This window comes from Halichoeres trimaculatus, unplaced genomic scaffold (assembly GCF_033239565.1).
Source record: "Halichoeres trimaculatus isolate MK-OKI-2021-1 unplaced genomic scaffold, fHalTri1.1 fHalTri1_scaffold_20, whole genome shotgun sequence".
NCBI lineage: Eukaryota > Metazoa > Chordata > Actinopteri > Labriformes > Labridae > Halichoeres > Halichoeres trimaculatus.
This window is the reverse complement of record NW_027437198.1, coordinates 1,339,188-1,346,300: the sequence shown is the minus strand read 5'-3', so window position 1 is coordinate 1,346,300 and position 7,113 is coordinate 1,339,188.

Here is a 7,113-nt window from a genome sequence, read left to right as displayed (position 1 = left end):
AAGCAGGATTGTGAAAATGTCAAGCTCTGCTACTTTGATGTCGGCCACAGAATCTTCAACAGCGGCATCACAGCATTTGCTTTGTTTTATTTTCTAACAGCGACTGTGTTTGACTTTCTTAAAATCACGCTTGGCTGGATCGCTTCCTCCAATTTTTAATTTGATGCTTCCAACAGATAGAAGTGTGAATTTGCATGTTAGCTAAATATTTAAAAATCATATTCAAGATTTTGAAATCTTAACTAAACATGTAGAAATCTTAGCAAATACATAGATACTCAGTGTTAGCTTAATATTCAGAATGGAAACTAAATGTTTAGAAACATAGCTAAGAATTTAGAATCAAGGCAATTATATATAACATTGAACATTTAGATAATGCATTCAACATTAAGTTGTAATAATTTACGGATATATTTCACAAATATTTCTCTAAATCTTAATAAAAAGTGGTGTTTTTGGAGTTAGATACAGAGAAATGTCGTTATTTTTAGTGCTTGAACTTAACAATCGGCACCCCATTCCTCTGACAGGAGTATTTTAGCTTCAAAACAGTACAATGGTAAATGGCGATCCACGCTGTCCCCTCTATATATAGTCTAGGGTACTACAACAGAACAGATCAAGTGTACGTTGACTCACTGATTTGATCTGTTGCCGTGACGGAGCAAAGCTGGTCGCAGACGTATCTGGCGTGTTTCGGCTGTCAGGCTCCCTGCTCCCTCAGCAGAGCAGTCTTTTAGGAGCAACGTTTGAACTGGATGTTTTTAAGTTTCCCTGAGGAGTTGGTAACCTGACTTTGGAGCTCATAGGTCAAACCAACATCAGGGTTCATCTTCAGAGGAGCATGACTATCAAACCCCTGTTAGTGAGAGGGTCCCATGCTGCCAGTTTACTGTACAATAAGAAGAAATGAGCAAGTGAGTGTTTGTGTGTTCCCCGTAAAGCCGTCTTAAGCCTGACTCACTCTGATTAACTGTGACTTGCTTTTTCTTCCCTTTGACATGATCGTCTTTGTTTCTGTTTGTTTCTCTGTCTCCTGTCAGTTTGTCCTCTATAATCCGTGACGTCCTCCCTCCTGTTTGTCTTTTTGTTCTGTGACTGTGAAACGTTCAGACACACGCTGCTGTGAAATCATCTTTCTGTTCAGTGTTTGTCTCTTTCTTTTATTGCATTAGTAACCAGCTCTGTCCGTATGTTTCTTTCCCTTCTGTCTGATAACAGCTCATCAGGACTGTACCACTTTCACGGCCATCTATTGTTCTCAGTTTGGAAGTTGGATGTCAAACTTAAATACTTTTATGTTTATTTTAAACCCCTTTGAGAAATTAGTGTGCATCCTCCCCCCTGTCTCTCTGTTTCCCCATCTCTTTCTCATGTTCAGGAACATTTCGTTCACCCAGCCTGCTCTGAGGATGATGTGCAGACGTTTCAATCTGCCTGTCTGAATGCACTCTGTGTGATGTGAATTAGTTTTAATCTGCCAGCTCGGTGAATCAGATCTGAGGGATGATTTCAGAGAAAGATCTGTGATGGTTTCCTCACAGCAGAGAGCTCAAAGTGGAGACAGACTGACTCAGAAACTAAACCTGAGGAGTTAGGAACCAATATTCAGCTACGGGGGTCGAGTTAAAAGGCTCACAGTGAAGATGAGTGACGCTGTCTCAGTCTTCATTACCAGGCTGCAGCTCCCCAGGTCAGAAAGCTCATAGACAGTCTGCCTATTACAGGTTTTATCAGTTACTTTGGTTCATTTGTCAAATCATCCTTGTTATTTTCAAACCAGTTAGTGCATTTCTCAAAACAATTTGTACTAATAACAAAAGCACATGGAATGGGGCAGCAGGGGCTCAGTCTGTAGGAACTTGGTTTAGTGATTGGAGGGTTGATGGTTCAAGTCCAGGTGTAGACCAAGACTGGGAAATGGGCTGATACCTGGGGAGGTGTTGGCTTAAATTCCTGAGCACTGTCAGGTGCCCTTAAGCAAGGCACATAATCCCCAAATGCTCATGTGCCCGCTGAGTGTGCAGCACCATCACTCTGACCTCTCTAATCAGGGCATGTTTATGTGCTGCTGTTTGTGCATGTGTGTGTATACATAGCATGTTTCAGGGTGTAAAAAACAGAATCCCCCTCAATGGGATTAATAAAGTATATCTTATCACCTGCAAAAGCCATTCTCTCACCACAACTCCTGAGTTCATCTCTCAAAGTAAGTCTTTCATGCAAAAGGTTCATTAGCAATAATTCCTCCACAGTCGCCATGTTTGTTTTGAGTTTGTTGTATAAACCTTTGATTCTGGGCTGAGCCCCTGGTAGATGTATTGATTAACAGCAATGCTAACATAAAGGATGCACCGAAGTATGTGAGCAGTGATGGTAACATGGTTTGAAAAAGACGGATACAGTCAAAATACACTGCCTGGCCAAATAAAGTCCCCACCTGGATTTAACTAAGCCAATAGGTTTGAACCTCCTATTGGATAATGACTGAATGGGCGATTAGCTTTTAGCTGGCAACAAGTTATTCAACCCAAACTATTGCAATGTGTTGCTTCTTATTTCTTCAACAACCATGTGGAAAGACAGTGGTCATGGAAACTATATTAGTCTGTTTAAGAAGGGTCAAATCATTGGCATGCTTCAAGCAGAGAAAACTGCTAAGGAGATTGCACCAACCACTAATATTGGGTAAAGAACTGTCCAAAGCATTATTGAATACTGGAAAGATAATGGGGATCCATTGTTTTCCAGGAAGAATAAAAAAAAATCAAAAATCAAATGGAAGAAAAACAACAGTAGAACTCAGGGCTGTGTTTAATAGAGAAAGTAAGAGCATTTCCACATGCACAATGAGAAGGGAACTCAAGAGATTGGGACTTGACAGCTGTGTAGCCTTAAGAAAACCACTAATCAGTGAGGCAAACCAGAAAAAAATACTTCAGTTTGCTAGGTAGCATAAAGACTGGACTCTATAGAGCAATGGAAGAAGGTCATGTGGTCTGATGAGTCCAGATTGATGGGCCATCAGGGTAAGAAGAGAGGCAGATGAAGTGATCTCCCATCATGCCTAGTGCCTACTGTCCAAGCCTGTGGGGGCAGTGCTCTGATCTGATCTGGGGCTGCAGTTGGTCAGGTCTAGGTTCAGCAACAGTCTGTGCTCAAAGAATGAGGTCAGCTGACCACCTGAATATAATGAGTGACCAGGTTAGTCCATCAATGCAGTTTTTCTTTCCTAATGGCACACTGGGCAGATTCCAAGATGACAATGCCAGGATTCATCGGGCTCAGATTGTGAAAGAGTGGTTCAGGGAGCATGAGACGTCATTTTCACACATGGATTGGCCCCCACAGAGTCCAGACCTTAACCCCATTGAGAATCTTTGGGATGTGCTGGAGAAGGCTTTGCACAGCGATCAGACCCACCATCATCAATGAAGATCTTGGTGAAAAATTAATGCAACACTGGATGGAAATAAATCTTCTGACATTGCAGAAACGTATCCAAACAATGCCACAGGGAATGGGTGCTGTAGTCAGAGTTAAAGGTGGTCCAACCAAATAGAGTGTATGACCTTTTTTTGCGGTGGTGCTTTTTTTTTTTGGCCCAGCAGTGTACTTAGTCCTGATGAGTTGAATTTACTTTAAAATTTAGAAGAAACCAGTTTCCCTAAAATTATTAAGTAATATTTACTCAAAACTTAAGTGAATTTAACTTAAGTTTTCGATTAAAACAAACTAAATGAAGATCATTTGACTTAATACTTTTGCAAAGGCATTGCTTTGCATATGATGATGATGATGATGATGATGATGATGATGATGATGATGATGATAGACTTTATTTCGGACTCGGATAGGGCCATAAAGAAAACATACAATAAAGAAACAAAACATAATGATTACACGTAAAATTTTAAGTTCATTGCACTAAATTACAGGTTGATTTACTAAGATAAAAAAAATTAAGTCAACTTGATATTTTCAACATGTGAACGATTGTTGTTAGAGTAGAAAATTCTGATTAACAAAAAATGCAGATGACAAAATGACATTTTTGTCCTGTTTTATTTTAGAAGTTTTATCTTCAAACAATAACTTGAGAAGTAAAAGAAAATAATACCTTGCTTTAAAGATTACTGCAAGTTTTTAGATTTTCAACCTTTGTATTTGTGACAGTTACACTCATAATAAAGAGAAAACAGTGTTACCTGACCTAATGGTCTGGAGAATGAAGTTGTAGAGAAGAAGGCTTTACCTGCAACCTAAAATGTCTAATGGTGCCCCTTCTTAAGGCAAAGGAGATGAAGAGGCGTGGTTATGGCTAAAACTCAGTATTTTAAGGGCATTAAACTTAAATTCATTCATACATTTGTCATGTCTGCAGATAAACAGGATATACTCAGCATTTTAAAGTCATTCAATCAAACTTAAACAATTTATGTATATTGTAATTAAATATTTTAATTAGATACAAAGTCCATATAAGTTTTGATGATGCTGTAATCTGTTGACTGACCATGTCTTGATACAGAAAGGCGTGCATAGCACAGAGAAAAAAACAAAAACAAAAGTAGAAATGTGAACATAGAACAGTCTCTTTAGGGAAATCAGTTCATGCAGTGCTGTGGGAATGACAGGTCGGTGCAGTCTTCCTACATCTCCTTATGTTACTGTATGCTGGGCCAAAATTCTCATCTACATCACAACAAAGATCTTCTCTGTCCACAAAAAGTCTAGATGATTTAGGACACAGTTGTTCTCCCAGCTTTTGGCTGCATCCTTCAACCAACCTGGGCCATTCTAAGCTTATGAATGAAAACATGGTCTACAAGTGTGGCTCTTATCTCATCAGGAACTCGGACTCTTCTACCTGTTCCTCTGTATCGCCTCCAACTCCTCTGGAGAGGTAAGTATTCAATAACTGGACCTGGGTTTCTGCTGTGTCAACAAAACCTTTGCACACAGAAATGACCTCCTATTGTTTGTACCACAACCTTAGCTGAGAAGTATGCACTTTCACATCATTGGGGTGTCATATCTCAATTCATTAATCCCACTTCACTCTCCAGCCCCAGGATTAAACGAAAATAGTCGTTCAGCTATACATCCATTTTTTATCTGCTTACCCAGGGTCAAGCTATGGAGGCAGCAGCCTCAAAAAGTCAACCCAGACAATCCCTCCTGGGGGATCCCAGAGTAATCCAGGCCAGATGATAAATATAATCCCCCCAGCCTGCTCTGGGTCTACCACGGGGCCTCTTCTTGGTTGGAGGTGCCCTGAACACCACCAGAGGGAGAAGTCCAGGAGACATCCTGATCACATCTCGGTTGACTCCTTTTACTGGAAGGCGCAGTGAAAGAGTCTGAGCTCTCGGGAAATATCCAAGCTCCAAGCAGATTTTGGGAGTATACAGAAATTCAAGAGGCTGGGAGGAGGATCTGTTTACATCAGACTGCAGCGCCACCTTCTGGCCCGGAGTCTCGCACACTGTGGTGAAGACGGGACTCTTAACAAGTCAGGTGTTTGTTTTGGAAATGAATGGAGATCAGATTTTCCTTTTAACTCTACTTTTCTTTGTTCAAGACAAATTTTTACCAGATCTAACTCCACGAGGTAAGGTATTTATCAACAGTTAGGTAGAGCTACACTTTGAAACCTGACAACAAGCTAACTTTGTCAGTTTGTAGCGTAGTTTAGCAGCCGGCTATATTTAGCTCTAATCACTGCGTGGTGCTCTGAGACGTGTCTGTAACGTGTAACGTTAGTGAATCCTGGTTCTGTCCTACCAGAGCTCATCTACCAACTCCAACCTCACCAAGCAGAGCTAACGTAACCTGGCTCTTCATTTTATTGATAGACTCTCAAGTTTGAACAGACCACTGCAGAATAACTGCTGACTGTGGGTTGGAGCCAACATTAGCACAAACAGTTTAACCTGGGTTTTAGCCTTCAGCTCCTGTTTTAGCCTTTTGCCTGTGTTTAGGCCTTTAGTTCCTGTTTGAGCCTTTAGTTCCTGTTTGAGCCTTTAGTTCCTGTTTGAGCCTTTAGTTCCTGTTTTAGCCTTTAGCTCCTGTTTTAGCCTTTAGCATGTGTTTAAGCCTTTAGTCCCTGTTTTAGCCTTTAGCCCATGTTTTAGCCTATAGCTCCTGTGGTAGCCTTTAGCTCGTGTTTTATCCTTTAACCTGTGTATTAGCCTTTAGCCTGTTCTAACTTTTAGCTTGTGTTTTTTAACCTTTGATCCCCAGTATTAGCCTTTAGCCTTTGTTTGAGCATTTAGCTTATGTTCAACCTTTAGTCTGTGTTTTAGCCTTTAGCCCCTGTTTTAACCTTTAACCTGTGTTTCAGCCTTTAGCTCGTGTTTTAGCCTTTAGCTGGTGTTTTAGCCTTTAGTTCGTGCTCTATCACTCTCCTGTTTCTCTTTCTTCTGCTCTTCTGTCCTTTTTCTGTCTGACAGTTAGGCTCCAGTGTCCACCATCACTACTAAATTAGTCACAGAAATTTTCAGCAGAGAAAAACATAGATGTCTCTTCTCTCTAATAAACTTCGTCAGCTTGCGTGGTGTTGTCATTGAGACCTAGGCTGTTTCCCAAAGCCAAGGTACCTTGCCTTGCCTTGGTCTGATGTGGGCGTGGGGTGGGTGTGGGCAGGCATCCACATCATCAGTCGCTGCCCAAGTGCTGTTCCAATGTTCATGTCCTCCGGAGGCATATGTCCTCCGTTTGGTTAGCATGTGGCTAATTGACCAAGGATACACAGGTGTATCCTTCGCTGCCTTGCCATGGCCATAAATACCCAACATGCAACGCGTGAATCCACAAAAAAGGGAAAAAATGGAAGGAAAAGACGCACCAGCGAAGGCGCGCGGTAAATTCCAATTTAAATGTAAGTAACAAAATACACCTCTGAAAAATAACAACTTATACCATGTCCACCACTTAACTCTTTTGTGTGTCACTCACGTAACTATAATTACTGAGAAGCTGCACCTGCAGAGTGTCAATGATGTGACAATAAAAAAGCAGAAAGTGTAGAAAAGTGGCAAGCCATGACAATATTTGTAGCCGTCTGAGCTCCTCCCAAAATATGCCTTTGTAGGCTGTTCCATTAGC